This window comes from Elephas maximus, chromosome 5 (assembly GCF_024166365.1).
Source record: "Elephas maximus indicus isolate mEleMax1 chromosome 5, mEleMax1 primary haplotype, whole genome shotgun sequence".
Classification (NCBI taxonomy): domain Eukaryota; kingdom Metazoa; phylum Chordata; class Mammalia; order Proboscidea; family Elephantidae; genus Elephas; species Elephas maximus.
In genome coordinates this window covers 90460554-90481173 of record NC_064823.1, presented here as the reverse complement: position 1 = coordinate 90481173, position 20620 = coordinate 90460554, and the positions used below count along the sequence as shown (strand labels likewise).

Below are 20620 nucleotides of genomic sequence, written 5' to 3'. Positions count from 1 at the left end.
CTATGAGAGGGAATGGGCTCGATGGCAGTGGGTAGAGGTTTATGTCAATGTAGAAGAACAATTTGGAAAAGGAGAGTGAGGATGATTGCACATCACAAGAATCAGTGTCACAGAATTGTACATGTAGAAACTGTTGAAATGGTGTAGTGCTGTGTATATTCTTAAGAACAATAACAAAATAAATTATGAAAAAAGTAATACCCTCTGAACAAATAACAAAACAATTTTAAAAATACATAAATTAAATGTGGTAGCTTAATTTTTCAATTATTTCCAGAGGGAGGAAATTATAATTTTGATGTTTTTTATTATAGATTTTTTTTTTCTGTGTCTATGACTCGATGGCACTGGGTTGGTTTGGGTATGTAGTCATATTGGTACCCTTGTTTTAAAATTATTGATTTAGATAAATGTGGTTTATATGTGATTATAAGTCGAAAAGTATTGCTATAAAGTCATGTAAACTTTTATTAAACACAAATGTCAAAATGTGAATCTATTGTTTCTTGACATATCCTCTGCCTAGGTTTATATACTTCTGAGGGTGAGGTTTCCATCTCTCCAATCCTTCTCCAGAGAATTCTGTGCCCTTCGATTTATACCATATCAAAATGGCAGTTTTGGCATCCTCAAGGAACTTAAACAGTATTCGTTTTAGATGTTTTTTTTCAGTTTTTGTAAGACAAAGAAGACTGAAGAGGCAAGATCAGGGCTGTAGGGTGTGGATGGGGTAAGTTTTCCCAAAGGAAATCCTCGTAGGACAGTGTCATGGATTAAATTGTGTCCCCTCAAAATATATGCCAAATTGGCTAGACCACAATTCCCAGTCTTGTCAAATTGTCCATCATTTTGTCACTTATTGTGATTTTCCTATGTGTTGTTAATCCTATATCTATGATGTTAATGAGGCAGGATTAGAGACAGTTATGTTAATGAGGCAGGACACAATTGACAAGATTAGGTTGTGTCTTAAATTAATCTCTTTGAGATATAAAACAGAGAAACAAGCAGAGAGACAGTGGACCTCATACCACCAAGAAACAAGAGCCAGGAGAAAAGCACGTCCTTTGGACCCAGGGCTCCTGTACCGAGAAAACCCTAGTCCAAAAGAAGATTGATAACAAGGACCCTTCTCCAGAGCCAACAGACAAATACTTCCCTTAGAGCTGACGTGCTGAATTTGGACTTCTAGACCACTAGACTGTGAGAGAATAAACTTGTTTGTTGAAGTCATCCCCTTGTGGTATTTCTGTTATAGCAGTACTAGATAACCAAGAGAGACAGCCCTTGCTACCCTTGAAGAATGAGCAGGTACATTGTCTTGATGGAAAAAATATCTCAGAGCAAGTTTTCTGGCCTTTTTCTCGCCAAAACACTTATCATTTTTCTTAAAACTTCTTCATAATAAGCCCCTGTGACCACCCTGTATCCTTTAAGAAAATTTACCAAGATTATCCCTTGGGAATCTCACAAAACAGTTGTCATAATCTTCTGAGCGGTTTTCCCTCTCTCGGCTCATCTTTGAGGTCTTCCTGACCTTCTTTAAAGTGCTCGATCCATCTAAAAACTATTGTTTTATGTGGGGCAGCATTCCCATAAAATCATTGCAAAGCTTCAATTATTTAGGAAGATGTCCACTTGAGTTTTGTTAAAAATTTGATATTAACCCTGGCCTCAAAGTCATTTTTTTTTCATGACACAAGAAGCACCCTTTTTTTTTTTTTTTAAGGCATTCTTTAACAAGACTAAGACAAATGTGTTGCTGAGATAACTTGTTTCCAGCTGCCCACTGATGGCAGAGACCTGTTTAAATATGTTTTCCTTGGGATAAACTCATGCATGTATGAACTGGAACTCAAGTAGCAAAACTTTTTTGTTAATTATTTCTTATTTTACCCAAAAAATATACATTTATTATTGTACTTTAGATGAAGTTTTAGAGAATGAACTAGCTACTCATTAAACAGTACACATATTGTTTTGTGACATTGGTTTCCAATTCCGCAACATATCGACACTTTCCATTCTCCTCCTTGGTTTCTCTTTTACCAGGTTTCCTGCCCCATTCTGCCTTCCAGTTCCTGCCCCTGGGTGGTGTTCTCCTTTAGTCTCATTTTTTTAATGGCCCTCTCTAACCTTTGGCTGAAGGGTGAACCTCAGGAGTGACTGTGTTACTGAGCTAAAAGGGTGTCCAGGGACTATACTCTGTAGGTTTCTCCAGTCTCTGTTAGGCCAGTAAGTCTGGTCTTTTTTTGTTAGAATTTTGTTCTACATTTTTCTCCAGCTCTGTCTGGGACCCTCTATGGTGATCCCTGTCAGAGCAGTCAGTGGTGGTAGTGGGCATCATCTAGTTGTACTGAACTGAGTCTGGTGGAGGCTGTGGTAGTTGTGGTCCATTAGTCCTTTGGACTAATCTTTCCCTTGTGTCTTTAGTTTTCTTCATTCTCCCTTCCTCCCAATGGGGTGAGACCAGTGGAGTATCTTAGATGGCTGCTCACAAGCTTTTAAGACCCCAGACTCTACTCACCAAAGTAGAATGTAGAACATTTTCTTTATAAACTATGTTATGCTAATTAAGCTAGATGTTCCCTAAGACTGTGGTCCCCACAGCCCTCAGTCCAATAATTTGGTCTGTTAGGGAGCTTGGATGTGTCTATGGCGTTTCCATGACCTTGCCGTGTACAAGTTGTGCAGGCTTCGCCAGTACGGTGTACTGTCTTACCCTTTACCAGAGTTACCATTTATTTATTGTGTCTTTACAGTCGTAGCAAAACTGTTTGACTTACCCCCTTATTTTGTTGTTGTTGTTAAAAAAGAAAAAAATCAGCACAACTGGAAATAATATTTTGCAGGGAAACTATTCAACTCACAAAACTTATATTGTGCAATCAGCTTCAGTATCACTTTTTTCTTACATGACATAGCAAGACATTGGCCTTCTTCCAGCCAGTGTCATTGCCAGGTAGAATTTATGTGGAATTAGGTGTCACAAACTGTTAAGCACTCCGCTATTAGCTACAAGGTTGATGGTTCAAACCCACCCAGAGTTGTGTTGAAAGACAGGCCTGGTGATCTGCTTCAGAAATGTCACAACCTTGAAAACTCAATATAGTAGTTCTACTCTGCATACATGGGATAACCATGAATTGCAACTAACAATAACAAAGAAATATAATAATAACTACTTGCTTTCTACTATAATGTTGAGCTACTTGAGAAATTCTTTGGATCCATTAGCTAATTCTCTTTTCTTCATTAGCCTTTAAAAAGATTCTACTGTTTACTTTCACTCTCATTTTTTCAGCCTTTGATAGTGCGTGCACTATCTCAATTTAGTTTATGATAATATAGAACCTGTACTCTAGGGAGATCGCATCCTTCAAAAGAAGACACAGCATCACTTAGATACCTAACAGATATGTTGAGAAATTCATTATTCATTATGTTTGTTGAACACAGATTGAAGTTATGATTATTTTTCTAAATAACCATGCTCTCTCTCTTTCCACAAAAAATTGTCGTTCCCTCCTTCCCACACTCCTAATAGAAATACATTAAATCCTTTGGCATAGGTAAAAATAATATAATCATCCTTTTCTTTTAAACTCAGGAAAACAGTGGCTGATCTTAATCTGTAACAACATAAAGAACACATATATGAAATAAATTTTATAGAAAATTTGTAAATCAAACCACAAGGGTCCCCTGAAGTCTACACATCAGGAAAGCACTTTAGGATCAAAGTGTTTTTACTGGTCAAGAAGACCTTAATCCAAGTCTTGCAACAAACATTCTTCAGCCTAAGAGATGGACTTAATAACAAAATTAAATTAAATTTTGATGCTGGGAAATGATGGGAAAAGCGTACAACAGAATTTTGTATACAACTAATGTAGATAATTGGCACTTTTTAATGAAAAATAGAATATGGTGCCTATTTAAGTTTTTTTTTTTTAGTGCTTCTATGATAGAAATACCACAAGTGGATGGCTTTACCAAAGAGAAATTGATTCTCTCAAAGTTTAAGAGTGTAGAATTCAGGGTGCCAGCTCTAGGGGGAGGCTTTCTTTCTCTGTTGGTTCTGGGAGAGGGTCCTTGAAATCAATCTTCCTCCGGTCTAGGGCTTCTCATCTCAGGAACCTCGGGTCCAGAGGACGTGCATTGCTTACGGCACTGCTCTCTCGGTGTTACGAGGTCCCTCTGTCTTTCTGCTCCATTCTCTGTTTTATATCTCAAAGAGATTGATTTAAGACACAACCTAATCTTGTAGATTGAGTCCTGCCTCATTAACATACTTCTCTCTAATCCTGCCTCGTTAACATCATAGATGAAGGATTTACAACATATAAGAAAATCACAGCAGATGACAAAATGGTGGACAATCAGACAATACCAGGAATAATGGCCTAGCCAAATTGATTCACGTTTTGGGATGACACAATTCAACCCATAACAACACCAGAGGAGATAATACTATTAAATCATGCACATAAGTCTGAATTAATTTTTCATCAAACTAGTTTACAAAACATTTAACAGAAAAAGGAGTGGTATGTGTTGTCAAGGAAGAACTCCTACAAATCACAAACAAAAGAGAGTCTAATATGTAAAGAGATGAAGGATGTGAACTTACATTCATTCACAGAAGTAAAAATGTCTAGTCACATAGAAGAAATGACAAAAGTCACTAATAATTGTTGTTGTTAGGTGCCCTTGAGCCACCTCCAACTCATAATACAACAGAATGAAACTCATAGTCCCTTCCAAGTATAACAGAAAGAAACACTGTCCAGTCCTGCAGCATCCTCACAATTCTTGTTATGCTTAAACCCATTGTTTTAGCCACTGTGTCAACCCATCTCTTTGAAGGTCTTCCTCTTTTTCACTGACCCTCTACTTTAAAAAGCATGATGTCCTACTCCAGGAACTGATCTCTCCTGACAACTTGTCCAAAGTATATGAGTCTCGCCATCCTTGTTTCTAAGGAGCATTCTGTTTGTACTTTTTCCAAGACAGATTTGTTCGTTCTTTTGGCAATCCATGGTATATTCCGTTTTCTTCTCCAACACCGCAAATCAAAGGTATCAATTCTTCTTTGGTCTTTTTTATTCATTGGCCAGCTTTCACATGCATACGAGGCAATTGAAAACACTATGGCTTGGGTCAGGCACACCTTAGTCTTCAAGGGGACATCTTTGCTTTTCAACACTTTAAAGAGGTCGTTTGTAGCAGATTTGTCCAATGCAAGGTGTCTTTTGATCTTCTGACTGCTGTTGATCATGGATCCAAGTAAAACAAAATCCTTGGCTACTTCAATCTTTTCCCCTTTTATCCTGATGTTCGTTATTGGTCTAGTTGTGAAAATTTTTGTTTTCTTTATGTTAAGGTGTAATCCATACTGAAGGTTGTGGTCTTTGATTTTCATCAGTAAGTGCTTCAAGTCCTCTTCACTTTCAGCAAGCAAGGTTGTGTCATCTGTCTAACAGATTGCTAATGACTCTTCCTGATGCCCTGTTCTTCCCTTAGTCCATCTCTCGGATTATTTGCTCAGCATACAGGTTGAATAGGTCTGGCGAAAGGATGCAAACCTGATGCACACCTTTCCTGACTTTAAACCATGAAGCATCTCCTTCTTCTGCTGGAGTGACTGCCTCTTGATCTATGTATAGGTTCCAAATGAGCACAATTAAGTGTTCTGGAATTCCCAGTCTTCACAATGTTATTCATAATTTGTTATGATCCACAGAGTTGAATGCCCTTTGCATAGTCAATAAAACACAGGTAAACATCTTAAACATCTTTCTGGTATTCTCTGCTTTCAGCCAGGATCCATCTGACATCAGCAAGGATATCCCTGGTTCCACGTTCTCTTCTGTATCTGGCCTGAATTTCTGTTAGTTCCCCGTCAATATACTGTTGCAGCCACTTTTGAATTATCTTCAGTAAAATTTTACTTGCATGTGATATTAATGATATTGTTCAATAATATCCACATTTGGTGGGATCACTTTTCTTGGGAATAGGCATAAATATAGATTTCTTCTAGCCGGTTGGCTAGGTAGCTAGCTGTATTCCACATTTCTTAGTGTAGAGGAGTGAGTTCTTTCAGCACCGCATCTGTTTGTTGAAACATCTCAAATGATATTTCATCAATTCCTGGAGCCTTGTTTTTCTCCAAAGCCTTCATTGCAGCTTAGAATTCTTCCTTCAGGACCATTAGTTCCTGCTCATATGGTACCTCCTGAGATGGTTGAATGTCGACCAACTCTTTTTGGTATACTGACTCTGTGTATTCCTTCCATTTTCTTTTAATACTTCCTGAGTCATTTAATATTTTCCCCATAAAATCCTTCAATATTGCAACTCGAAGATTGAATTTTTTCTTTAGTTCTTTCAGCTTGAGAAATGCTGAGCCTGTTCTTCTCTTTTGGTTTTCCATCCCTCATAATTAGAGAAATGAAAATTAAGACAATAAACTAATTTGGCACAGATTTGTAAAACAAGAATCTGAGAAAACTACGTTCGAAGGAGTATAATATGCAATAATCATTCAAAGTGACATTGATTTGACCCAATAATTCTACATGTAGGAACTTGTGCTGCAAAAATACTTCAACATGCATATATATGAGTTGTATGGCAAGATGCTCCCTACAATACCTAAATGGGTGTCAAGCAGAGAACACACTTACCTCTAATGAAAGGGATAAATTATATAGTCCTTAAAGAGAATAGGCAGGTTGATTACAGGCAATAATGCTGAATGCATATAGAAATTCAAGGGATCCAAAATGGCCAATGCAGTCTTGAAAGAAAACACAAACTTGAAAGTTACATTTTCTAATTTCAGAACTTACTTTATTAATCAAGACTATATGGTACAGGCATACAGATAGATATACAGACTATGAAATAGAGCTGAGAATGCAGAAACACAGCTATACATTTATAGTCAATTGTTTTTCAACAAGAGTACCAAAATAATTCAATGGTGGAAAGAACATTCTTTTTAACAAGGTGGATTGGAAAAACTGAATATCCACTTGCAAAATACTGAAGCTGGACTGCCTATCTCAACCCATATATCAAAATTAAACATATTGCCTCAAAGAGTAAAATCAAGAAAGTGAAAACGCACCCCTCAAAATGAGGGAAAATATTTGCAAATTATAAATCTGATTAGGGACTTGCGACAAGAATATATTACAAATTCTTACAACTCAATAATAAAGAGAAATAGTCCAAAGAAAAAATGGACAAGTAATCTGACTAGACATTTCTCCAAAGAAAGCATACAAGTGGACAAAGAGCACATAAAATAGGATCAATACCACTTGTCATCAAAGATGTGTAAGTAAAAATCACTAGGAAATAAAGCTTCACACTCACCTAGTTGACTATAGTCAAGACAAACAATGGAAAGGTTCTCAAGAAAGTGGAGGATCTAAGTTGATGGTGGTGAATTAATGTGGGTAGTGATAGCAAGAGTGATAACACAATGTGAAGAATGTAACTAAGATCAATAATTGTACATGTATAAGTTGTGAATGTGTGTATGATTTTCTGTGTCTATATTTTTGCCAGAATCCCTGGTGGTGAGGTGGAAAAATAAATATTTTTTAAAAGAATTAGGAAAAAAAAAGAATGTGGAGAAATTGGAACCTTCATGCCTGAACACAAGCGGGCAGAGAGGATGGGAAGACTGAGGGGTGGTGGGTAAGGGGCACAAGATTTCTTTGTGGAGTGATTAAAATGTTCTAAAATTATTGTGGTGATGGTTGTACAGCTCTGTGCGTATACTAACAACCATGGAATGGTACACGTTAAATTGAAGAACTGTTTGCTTTGTGAATTATATGTCAAAAAAGATTTTACCAGACACAAAAAGCCTTGAATCATGATATCCAAAAAAATGCTGATGCAAATGTGTATGCACTTTGTCTTTAGTTCTTGTGTCAAAGAGATTGCAATCACAAGTGGCCTCACACTTGCCAATGTTATCAACACTATTCTAAAATCTATTATATAACACGGGTGACACTGAAATATTAGGTCATTGATTCTTAGCTGTGTAACAACACTGATGGTAAAAGGGACATTAAGTACCCTCAGGCAACCACAAGGTCATCTACCCTTTGCTTTTTCCACTTGGCATCCACGTGCTCTGACTATTCATATAATGTGTTTACTCTGATGTGTAAGAGTTATATTTTAACTTCTTAATTGATTTCTCCTGGGATATAAGCATGAGCAATGGCAGAAGGGAACAGATTTTTGAAAGAAAGAGATTCATTTAACCAAGATGTCTATGAAATGGATTTCAGTTCTTCTGCTGATACAACTGAGTTGTTACTTTAGCTCTGGAATTTGTGGAAAAGTGCTGGTGTGGCAAACAGAGTATAGCCATTGAATGAATATAAAGACAATACTGGATGAACTTATTCAGAGGGGTCATGAGGTGACTGTTCTAACATCTTTAGCTTCCATTCTTACTGATCCCAACAAACCATCTGCTATTAAATTTGAAGTTTATCCTACATCTCTTACTAAAGATGATTTTGAGTTTCGTTTTTTGAAGTTGATCAGGAAATGGACGTATGATCTGCTGAAAGATACATTTTGGACATATTTTTCAGTATTACAGGAAATCATTTGGGAATTTTCTGGCTGCATTGAAAGACTTTGTAAAGATGTAGTTTTTCACAAGAAACTTATCATGAAACTACAAAAATCAAGGTTTGATGCCATTCTTGCAGATGCTGTTGGCCTTTGTGGTGAGCTGTTGGCCAAGCTACTTAAAATACCCTTTGTGTATAGTGTCCCGTTCACTATTGGCTATAAATTTGAAAAGTACAGTGGAGGACTTTTAACCCCTCCTTCTTATGTACCTATTGTTATGTCAGAGTTCCAAGATCAAATGACGTTCTTGGAAAGGGTAAAAAATATGATATATGTGCTTTATTTTGACTTTTGGTTCCAGACATTTAATGAGAAGAAGTGTAATCAGTTTTACAGTGAAGTACTAGGTTAGCTATGTTTTTAGTTGGTAGAATGAAGTCCTAACATTTACTGTGCGTTTGAAAGTGAGTTTGTGTAAATAAAAAGCCAGAGGAAATTTTTTTATGTAAGTAAAACATGAAATGAAAATATGAAATGATCTGTCTCACAAATATTATAGAGAGGCTTCTATTATAGAATCAGTTAGAAGAACCCAGTGACTAATCACTAGGACAGGGAACTTCCCAGAATCAGAAACCCCCAAATTAAAAAAAAAAAGACACTGGAAATTTCTTTAATTAATTACATATCCATTTTATAGTAGTATCTATTTTTAAAAAGTCATTTTATAGCTCCATGAATATCTGGATGAACACAGACATGCTGATTGAAGAGTGATACATATTTCTAGAATAACTATGTACATAGCATTGAGAAAAATACTTGAGTAGCTCAGTTTTGTTATTTAGTAATTAGAATATTTTTCCAGGGTACCTTCTCAGGATTCCTTCTCAGTTGAAGGATATACTGGCTTTATGCTAGATTCAAAAATTATGATTTGTATCTACAATACTTTATTAACCTGCTAGCCAAATAGCCATAATCAAAATAATATAATTCTACATAACTTGTGTTTACTGAACCCTGAGGTTTCTAATGATTCCACATTTCTTCACTAAGTGCTTACAAATCACTTGTCTTACAGGACTATGATGTTGTGGAGGGGTTGACATATAAGTTATTAGTCTGAATTTTTTGTAAACAATGTCTCTGTTTAAAAAAATTCACAGTGAGCACATTTATCTCCTTAATTTTTGAAAATTTACAGTATTTACTTAGTTTTATTGAATAATGAAATGTTATTCAGCTCTCCACTTGAACCAAATGCCATAGTTGGTACAAGGAATTATACCATACACACAAAGACCTCAAACTTTAGTTGGGAAACTGAATATCAAGTGATCGGCTTGCTAATTTGTAGAAACAAGACCAAGTACTTCTGGGAAAGTTGTTTCCGTGGCTATGGCAGGCTTAATTGATCGGGAAGCTCAAATTCCAGTTGTTTGCATTTGTGGATCTGCTCCTTTTGCAAATTTAGATAATGTAAATGCATATTTAATTCTACAGTGGCTTAGATTTAATAACTGTTTATGATGGTGGAAGTACTGATGTGACATTAGAGACGTAAGGGTCCTCTCACACCTTTAGAATGTTTAGCCAGTTATTGCAAGCTCCCCCCTTCAGAAGATTACTTGGACAATTGGATGAAAATTTTTTCAAGTTTTCTCCACTTTTTCTTTCTCTTTTCTTTGCAGAAAGACCCAATACAGTACATGAGACAATGCGGAAAGCTGAAATATGGCTTGTCTGAAACTATTGGGCTTTTGAATTTCCACACCTTTTCTTGCCACATTTTGACTTTGTTAGTGGGCTCCACTGCAAACCTGCCAATCCCTTGCCTAAGGTAAACTTAGTACAGTTGGTTTAGTATTTTCAAATGAAATCATTCTACTTACTTCATTCAGAATGTTTGACTAAGTAAGAAAGATGTGGGATGTGTGCTAAAGTGACCTGCAAATTAGAAATCCACATATTTCCATGCCACCCCAAGTGTCTGAATATCATTACCATGATAGAATAAATGGGATACCTGTGAGACTTTGAGAATAGTGTGATAAATTAAAACCTCCATTATTCAGCACATAAGAACGTATCAGTCATTCATTCAGAGATTACCATATTCCAGGTAAATTACTGGTGGTTGCATATACAGAGAAACTAAACAGACATGGTCCCTGCACCCTCCCATACCCCACATCACGCACACACATCTTATATTCTAGTTGGAAAAATAGAACCCAAGCAAGTAGTAAACATACAGTGTGAAAAGTATTATAATAAGGAAAGACCACAGTGCTAAGGGAACACCCAGCAGGGATCATGGAAAGTAACCCACAGTCATTGATAATTAAGTTGAAGGGTGTGCAGGAATAGGTAGAGAAGGTGAGGGGGGAAAGAGAAAGACAAAATGAAAGCAGCTATAGTAGTAATGGCGGTCCCCAAGATCTCCTAGTGACCAGGAAGAGGAGGTGTAAAGAGGCAGATGATATGGGAGAAGTTAGTTGGATCCAGAAGGAGTTTGAAACATGTATTAAGGGCATTGGGGAGCCAGTGGAAAGAACGAAGCAAGAGAGAGATATGAGCAGATTTCTTTCACAAAAGAGCCCTCAAGATGCAGTTACTGGATTGGATTGTGAAGGAGCAAGACTAGAATGGTGGACCTCTAAGGAGATTGTTTCAGGAGATCAGGCACAGATGATGGGAAACTAGACTAGAATGGTCATAGAATGAACACTGTTCTGGTAAGACTACCAACCTTATACGAGTGTTGTAAGAAAAATATTAGTTAATACATGAAGAACACTCCAAATGCCTCTGGCACAAAGTAAGTAATACAAAAGTAGTATTAGCTACTATAATTATTGCTATTTTTGGCACTATTACTAATACTATTAATCATTTCATATGCATCAGACACTTTAAATATACTTCTCATTAAATAAGAATTGGTTTTCAAGTAGATCAAAATTATATTCTCTAGCAAAGTCCTAAAGAACAGATATCCAGTGAAGTTTTTAAAAGTGGATGTATACGTTTTAGCAAAGAGATGAGCAGGTCAAAATGCTTAAAGTTTGTCGTAAGGATTTAGGCTCTTCATCTGTTTTATAGCTAAGGGACAGACCATTCCTAACCATTATAAATGGGTGAATATAAATGGGTGCTCCCAACAATATTTGCAGCCAACGCCATGTGTACTTTCTTGCAGCCTTAGTTTACAGCATTGAAACCATTCATCATTTGAAGCCTCACAGTTTTACATCTTTGAGAATAAAAGGGATAGTTTAGCCTATCAGAGGAAGTGTTTTCTACCATATACCAATCCTACAGGAAACCTCAGTAAAATTCCCTTGAGTATAAAAAAAACCAAACTCACTCCACGGGATTTCCAAGGATGGGCTGGTGGATTCCAATTGCTGATCTTTTGTGTAGCAGCCATACATTTAACCATTGCAGCACCACAGCTCCCCTTTGAGTATATTTGTATCTATAGCATAGCTGCCTGATAGAATGAACACAGAAAATGTATCCTGTGCCTGTAATGAATACGAAAAAATTCTGTACACATAATCCAGACTAAAGAATTTCTGCTACTTATATCCAAAAATGTCCCTTAGTCTGAACTTACAAATGTTCCAACTTCTAGCTATCCTGTGCACAACAGAAGGAAACACTGCCCGGTCCTGCACCATCCCCAAGATCATCGCTATGTGAAAGCCCATTGTTGCAGCCAGTGTGCCAATCATCTCTGTGAGGGTCTTCCTCTTTTTCACTGACCCTCTACCCAAACATGACATCCTTCTCCAGGGACTCTTCCTTTTCGATAACATGTCCAAAGTACATGAAAGGAAGACAGTGTCATACTATAGCACTTTGGGATTCAGAGTTCATAAACCATTTGCCTTTTTTCAACTCTTCTTGCTTGACCATAATCATTTTCAAAAGAATGAAACAAATATAATTGCGATGCCTCAAAGTGAAATGTTGAGAACCCTCCAGATTCTAAAATAACAAAACTAACAAGAACAACAAGAGTAATAGCAAACATTTACTGAGAGTCTACTATATATTATGAACAAGTCTAAGTATTCAAAAACTCCATTATTCTTCACAACAATCAGGTTAAAAAACACTATCCACATCCAGTTCATTTTAGCAAAGAGACAACTGAGACACAAAGAGAATAAATAACTTGCACAAAGCAGACAGCTAGTAAGTTTCAGAATCAGGATTCAAACCAAGGCAATTCACTTTCACACTTTTAACCACTCAATCACTGATATGAAGTCAATACCAATTCTTGACCACCTTGCCTGGGCATGTCCCTAGATCTCATCATGGACCTGCCTTCAATTTTCGGATAATGATATTATTTTGAACCTTGTACACCAGATTCATTAACAATTCCTCACTGGATAATTCAAACTCTGCACAGTCAGATGATGATGTTTTTCTTTTCTTTTAATTTTTTTGTCATTAAGGCTTAGCACTTTCCATTCTCTATCCTAAAAATACATGGCCTCCCCCAACTCCTATCTTTCTTTACATCCTATAATCCTATGCATTCAACAAATTCTAGCCCATATACTAAAATGTCTATCATCATCTCGGAAGAAAATAATGCACATTTCTTCCAATCTTATGTGGCACATATTTTTGCCATGGGCATGAAAATTTCAGTTATTGATCTTTTCTGGTTTATTCTCTAAGTTGATTTCTATTTGATTTTTCTTCAGCTATAAAGAGAACGCTATGAGGTTATCAGCCATTCATCATGATCAGCCTGTTAAGCCCCTGGATCGAGCCGTCTTCTGGATCGAGTTTGTCATGTGCCACAACGGAGCCAAACACCTTCGCCCAGCCGCCCTCAGCCTCACCTGGTGCCAGTACCACTCTTTGGATGTGATTGGGTTTCTACTGGCTTGTGTGGCAATTGTTAGTTTTCTTGTCATAAAACGTTGCTTGTTAAGTTATCAGAAGTTTTATAAGACAGGAAAGACGAAAAAGAGGGAGTAGGCCTCTTTAAGGCAAAAGACTAATAGGCATGATAAGTGAGAGCGTTATATTTAATTTAACCATTATGGTTCAAGTTTTGGAAAGATTCTCCTCCATATTCTGCAGGAGCTGAGCTTTTTCTGATTTCTGAAGATATGTTACTCTTGGTTTATTGTTCTGTTGTTAGTTAATTCTTTCCTAATTAAGAATAATCTTGCATGTTTTTAAATAAATTTCTCCTCAAAATTCCTCTTGAAATAGGCAGTTCCAGTCATCAGGTGGATTATATTGAAGGTATTATTCTCACTTGGTAAATCGTGAAAAAATTCTATGTTAGTGATGAATTGTGTATATTTTTATAACCGGAAAACAACATGAAACTCACTGGAACCACAACCTGTTGATGTGAAAAGATCAGGAAGCTTGATGTTTTCACTGTGCATTTTTGGAAACATTTTCTATATAAATGATGTGCATTCATACAAAATATATGTATGCCTCATGAAACATGAAGTATTTCTTCCTGAAATTTTTCTTTCATTCAGAAGTTCTGAGTGGTTTTAAGTGGCTTCCTCCCTAAAATTATGTAATACTGTGAAGTCCTTGGTTAGAAAGAGTAAAAATATTTTCCACACCACCCTTGAATATGCTTGAGTCATTGTTTTCCCTTTATTGAATGACTCTTTGGAATTGGATAGTAAAAACAAAAAAATCCCAGCCTATTGCCATGAAATCAATTCTGACCCATAACGACCCTATAGATCAGAGTAGAACTGCCCCATAGGGTTTCTAAGGAGTGCCTGGTGGATTTGAACTGCCAAACTTTTGGTTAACAGCCGTAGCTCTTCACCACTACACCACCAGTGTTTGCAATTGGATAGTAAGACACAAAATAAAAGGAGTAGTTCCCTTGATTAGGAATGATAGGTGGGGCCCAAGAAGTGTAGCCCAGTGCCTCTGAGTTACAATGTTAAAAGCTCCTGTAATAATATCTCTTATTTTTGGCCTTAACTTAGCAATTCCCATACTTTAATACCTACCCCACTTAGGCTAGGAAAACCAGAATGCTATTTAAATCTTTTATATTGATTCTTCTCTCTTTTTGCATAGAAGAAGTAAATTGCAGAGAAAGAGCCAAATTTTGTTATGTGCAACAATTTTAAAAGCTATGCACCCGATGAGTCTGAATCGACTCGACAGCACAGGCTTTGGGTTTTTTTTTTTTTTTCATGCATTTTAAAGCTTTTGATAGGGCAAGAAGATCTCCAAAAAAGTCTTTGAATATCAGCAATCAGAACCTTAGGATGAAGAAATAATGAACCCCAGAGAAGAAAGAAACCCTTCCTTTGTAGTTTCTTCTGCCTGATAAGAGATAGTTTAAACATCTGGATGGAGGAAAGGCATAGCTAGCATTTTTGACACCTGGAAATATTTCTAAAACTCTTCTATATGACAACCCAGGAGTTCCTGGGTGGCATAAACTTTTAAGTGCTCCACTACTCACTTAAAGGTTGATGATTTGAACCCACCCAGAAGTCCCTCAGAAGAGAGACTTGGCAATCTGCTTCTGAAAGATCACAGCTGTGAAAGCCCTGTGGAGTACAGTTCTACTCTGTACACATCGGGCGTCCATGATTTGGAATCTGCTGGACAGCATCTGGTTTGGTATTGGTTTTCATTTCTACACGACAAAGACATTTTCAGTAATAAATGTAAATGAAATTAATTATGACAATAATGGTTGGAAATTAAACAATGAATATTTTCATTATTAAACTTTTACATCTTTTATTAAACTTTGAATCATGTCACTAAAAAGTAAAAAATAAAATATTACAATACAAAAGAGAAAAAGTAATGCATTAATGCTTTTTTCTTACATTAACATTGTTTTTGTTTTTAAGTGGAGGGTAACCTATACCTACACACTAGTCTGAGACAATGAAGAAGCTCGACATGTACTACCTATGCCAAATTCCTATTGAGTTCTGTTTTAAAAAATAACTTCTGCAGGTTTGTTAATGACATTGTTCAAACTGATTTTCTTTGCAATTCTTAGACCACATAGTCAGATATATCAATCTATAGCTACTCATCGATGATCAAAGAATACTTTTATTCATTTTAATTTTGAAAGTTTTTTTTTCCACATAAAGTGGCATATATATATATATATACACACACACACACACACACATAGTTAGGAAATGCCACAAACATGAAGGTACATTTGGCAGAAATCATAAAAATCCCACTATATATTAAATTGAACAAATTGTAATATTTTCCATGTGGTTTTTTCCTCAGGATTTTTCAAGCAACTTTCAAATGTCTCAGCAGTCAAAAATTTTTAATACAAATAAAAACTTGAAGTTTTCACATAGAATGACAGAATTAAGGTAACTGTCTTCACCTTTACCATCTGTGTGCTACTTTTGTTTATTTCTCATCTGACGTTTAATGGCAGGCATATACAAGTATCACAGTGGATGGAGACAAAAATCAATGATTATGAACTTAATCTTGAAAAGAACACAAGAAGCAGAGTCTTTCTATGTTGGAGACTGGCAATACAATTAGGAGTTTTCTGAATTAATTTCCATGTAAAATTAAATATTTATTAAAAGATATGTACTGCAAATATGCTAATCAGAACTTTCATATTTAGTCTTATAATCCAACAATAATCACAGCCTTCACTCAATAATAAGAATAAAGCGGGAGTGACCTTGGCAGAGATTTGTCATTCTGGTGCTTTCTGTTGGTAAAGCTTACCATCCAACCAGCTAGCAAAAAGAAACATTTAGGGGTTCCAGAGTCAAAACACAGAGCTGAATTTAGAGCTGAGATACAATAACTCAAAAACTAGCACAACAGACAATATTCAAATTTTTCTTGACATCCCAAAAGCTTTTGAGCCTCTGAGCAGTGCCTTTGGATAAGATTCAGATGAGTGAGAGGCATGGTTTTCTTTTGAAATTAAATACGTGAAAGTGGGGGTACGTAGAAACCTAGTAATAGAGTCCTGACAAAAGTCAGCTTATAGAAGGTCCATTAGGTCTGCAGTCCCACCCATGGTCAAGTCCCTGTTCCCCAAATGTGTAGTCAGAATACTAGCATTTTGGATTGCAGGTAGCAGCAGTAGCTAGATCACATGGCTCATGACAGTCCATTCTGCTGGGCAATCCCATCACCACTCTGTTCATGCACCCAGCAAACCAGCCCTGCGGTAACAAATGATTTGGTGCCGTCCCCACAGTTGGTAATAATTTTTACCAGTTCAAGGTGCATGAAAATGTATCTCATCAATTTAATTGGCAAATCCTTAGTATTAAACTGGTTGATCTTTTTTTCTTTTTGTATGTTTTTAGTATCCAGGTGTTTTACTCTATGTCCATATATGCACTCAAGTTTTATTTTGGTGCTTTTCTGCTGACTCTAATTTGGTGTATAGAGGTTACAAAAGGCAAATTTGTTATTTATAAAACTCTAGAATCCCAGGTCATGGATGACAGTGGCTCAGAATGACTGGCAAAGACACAAGATCAATAAAGCTAAGGTAAACTCTGGAAAAAAATTAAAAATCTGAGGTCATGGCAGAAAAGATTTTAGAGATGAGTAGATCAGTTATAGTGAGGACATGCAGGTTGCAGGAGTCAGGATAAAGTGAACTAAAAGTCATGGCAAACATGTTGAATAAACTCAAAAATACAGCAGTGAAGTGCAGATTGGGAGACTAAAACCAGGAAAACAATTAGAAGCAAAGGACCTTTAGAAGTACAGCAGGTTGTTAGGAGGGCCCTAATGTAAGATGTCAGCAAAGAACATATACGCTAAATCATTATCTGGCAACTCCTAGAGCCTTCAGGTGATTCTTAGTAGAGGGACTATCAGTCATTTTCACCCAGAAGAACAAATGTAAAATAAGTGAACAGATGCTTACAATACCATTTTCCAGTGTGCTAGAAGAACAAAAGTCTGGAAAGATCATCACCTATTTCGGATTTGCCTAAAAAAAAAAAAAAAAAATTCAGGATGTTTCTACTAATGCTGCTTAGGTCAGGAAACCCCATCATGGTTCACAGCTGTTCCACAGCCTTGGGGTGATTGTCGTGAAAAATGCCACATACCATAGTGTAACATCATATCTGCTAAAGCCCATTCATCTTCCCACTACTGCTCAATGAAGAATAATATGACTTCTTTCTCTATTTTGTTTTCCCAATCCTAAAAGAGTGCATCTCATTGACAGACTATGACTCATACCCAGGACCCTAAAGCAAGGACCCTAGAAAATTTAATCCCAAGTGAAACATGGGAGAACATAGAAGACAGTGGTCAATGCTGGTGCCAAAAATGAAGACCAAATAATTTCCAACGCAGACACAGAACTCCATCTTAGAATTTGTCGCTAGACAAGACAGAAACAAGTTAAAAAGAGGGTCTAGTAATGTCATATCAGCTTCTCATAAGCCGACCCACTCAGAACCTTCTCCAGTTTCACATAAGTTCACACTTTCAGAATCTAAGTTTCTTCAAGAATTGGAAAACTAATTTGGTCATTGCAAATAATTTGGTCAAGATCATGGGATGGCACCTAAAATTCATATTTTCCTACTCCATCAACAAGCGTCTGTCTCTGACTCTTTTTCAACTTTATCCAATTTGACTCAACATTCTTTTACCCAACAACATGCAGCTTATCTGTCATGTATAGCATACCATGTCAGGCACTCTAGTGAATAATAATATTAATAAGATACTGAAATTACTCTCAAAGATCTTAAGTTTAATGGGGAACACTAAACACCTACAGTGTAAAAAAAAAAATTTTTTTTTGTAGCATAGCAAAAATCAGAATGTGACAAGTGTCAAATGTCAACTATCAAGTTCACGTAATTTTTTTAAAAATAATTTTTATTGTGCTTTAAGTGAAAGTTTACAAATCAAGTCAGTCTGTCACATATAAGCTTATATACACCTTACTACATACTCCCATTTACTCTCCCCCTAATGAGTCAGCCCGCTCCCTCCTTCCAGTCTCTCCTTTTGTGACCGTTTTGTCAGTTTCTAACCCTCTCTACCCTTCCATCTCCCCTCCAGACAGGAGATGCCAATACAGTCTCAAGTGTCCACCTGATACAAGTAGCTCACTCTTCATCAGCATCCCTCTCCACCCCATTGTCCAGTCCCTTCCATGTCTGATGAGTTGTCTTCGGGAATGGTTCCTGTCCTGGGCCAACAGAAGGTTTGGGGACCTTGACCGCCAGGATTCTTCTAGTCTCAGTCAGACCATTAAGTCTGGTCTTTTTATGAGAATTTGGGATCTGCATCCCACTGTTCTCCTGCTCCCTCAGGGTTCTCGGTTGTGCTCCCTGTTAGGGCAGTCATCATTTGTGGCCAGGCACCATCTAGTTCTTCTGGTCTCAGGATGATATAAGTCTCTGGTTCATGTGGCCCTTTCTGTCTTGGGGTCATAGTTATCGTGTGACCTTGGTGTTCTTCATTCTCCTTTGATCCAGGTGGGTTGAGACCAATTGATGCATCTTAGATGGCCATTTGTTAGCATTTAAGACCCCAGACACCACATTTCAAAGAAACATATGCAGAATGTTTTCATAATAGAATTATTTTGCCAATTGACTTAGAAGTCCCCTTAAACCATAGTCCCCAAACTCCCGCCCTTGCTCCGCTGACCTTCAAAGCATTCCTTTTATCCTGGAAACTTCTTTGCTTTTGGTCCAGTCCAGTTGAGCTGACCTTCCCTGTATTGAGTATTGTCCTTCCCTTCACCTAAAGTAGTTCTTCTCTACTAACTAATCAGTAAATAACCCTTTCGCACCCTCCCTCCCTCCCCCCTCTCGTAACCACAAAAGCATGTGTTCTTCTCAGTTTATACTATTTCTCAAAATCTTATAATAGTGGTCTTATACAATATTTGTCCTTTTGCATCTGACTAATTTCACTCAGCATAATGCCTTCCAGGTTCCTCCATGTTATGAAATGTTTCACAGATTCGTCACTGTTCTTTATTGATGCATAGTATTCCATTGTGTGAATATACCATAATTTATTAAACCATTCAACAGTTGGTGGACACCTTGCTTGCTTCCAGCTTTTTGCTATTGTAAACAGAGCTGCAATAAGCATGGGTGTGCATATATCTGTTTGTGTAAAGGCTCTTATTTCTCTAGAGTATATTCCGAGGAGTGGGATTTCTGGGTTGTATGGTAGTTTTATTTCTAACTTTTTAAGAAAACACCAGATAGATTTCCAAAGTGGTTACACCATTTTACATTCCCACCAGCAGTGTATAAGAGTTCCAATCTCTCCGCAGCCTCTCCAACATTTATTATTTTGTGTTTTTTGGATTAATGCCAGCCTTGTTGAAATGAGATGGAATCTCATTGTAGTTGTATTTGCATTTCTCTAATGGCTAATGATCGAGAGCATTTTCTCATGTATCTGTTAGCTGCCCGAATATCTTCTTTAGTGAAGTACGTGTTCATCTCCTTTGCCCACTTTCTGATTGGGTTGTTTGTCTTTTTGTGGTTGAGTTTTAACAGAATCATATAGATTTTAGAGATCAGACTCTGGTCAAAGATGTCATAGCTCAAAATTTTTTCTCAATGTGTAGGTGGTCTTTTTACTCTTTTGGTGAAGTCCTTATATGAGCATAGGTGTTTGATTTTTAGGAGCTCCCAGTTATCTGGTTTCTCTTCGTCATTTTCGGTAATGTTTTGTATTCTGTTTATGCCTTGTATTAGGGCTTCTAACATTGTCCCTAATTTTTATTCCATGAACTTTATCGTTTTAGTCTTTATGTTTAGGTCTTTGATCCACTTGGAGTTAGTTTTTGTGCATGGTGTGAAGTATGGGTCCTGTTTCATTTTTTTGCAAATGGATATCCAGTTATGCCAGCACCATTTGTTAAAAAGACTATCTTTTCCCCAATTAACTGACACTGGGCCTTTGTCAAATATCAGCTGCTCATATGTGGATGGATTTA

At 36.8% G+C, this 20620-nt stretch overlaps 1 pseudogene; it reads left to right on the top strand.

Annotated features, from left to right (window-relative positions):
* Positions 1–8299: 8299 nt before the first annotated feature.
* On the top strand, positions 8300–13632 carry LOC126076731 (UDP-glucuronosyltransferase 2B31-like; annotated as a pseudogene).
* The last annotated feature ends 6988 nt before the right edge of the window (positions 13633–20620 follow it).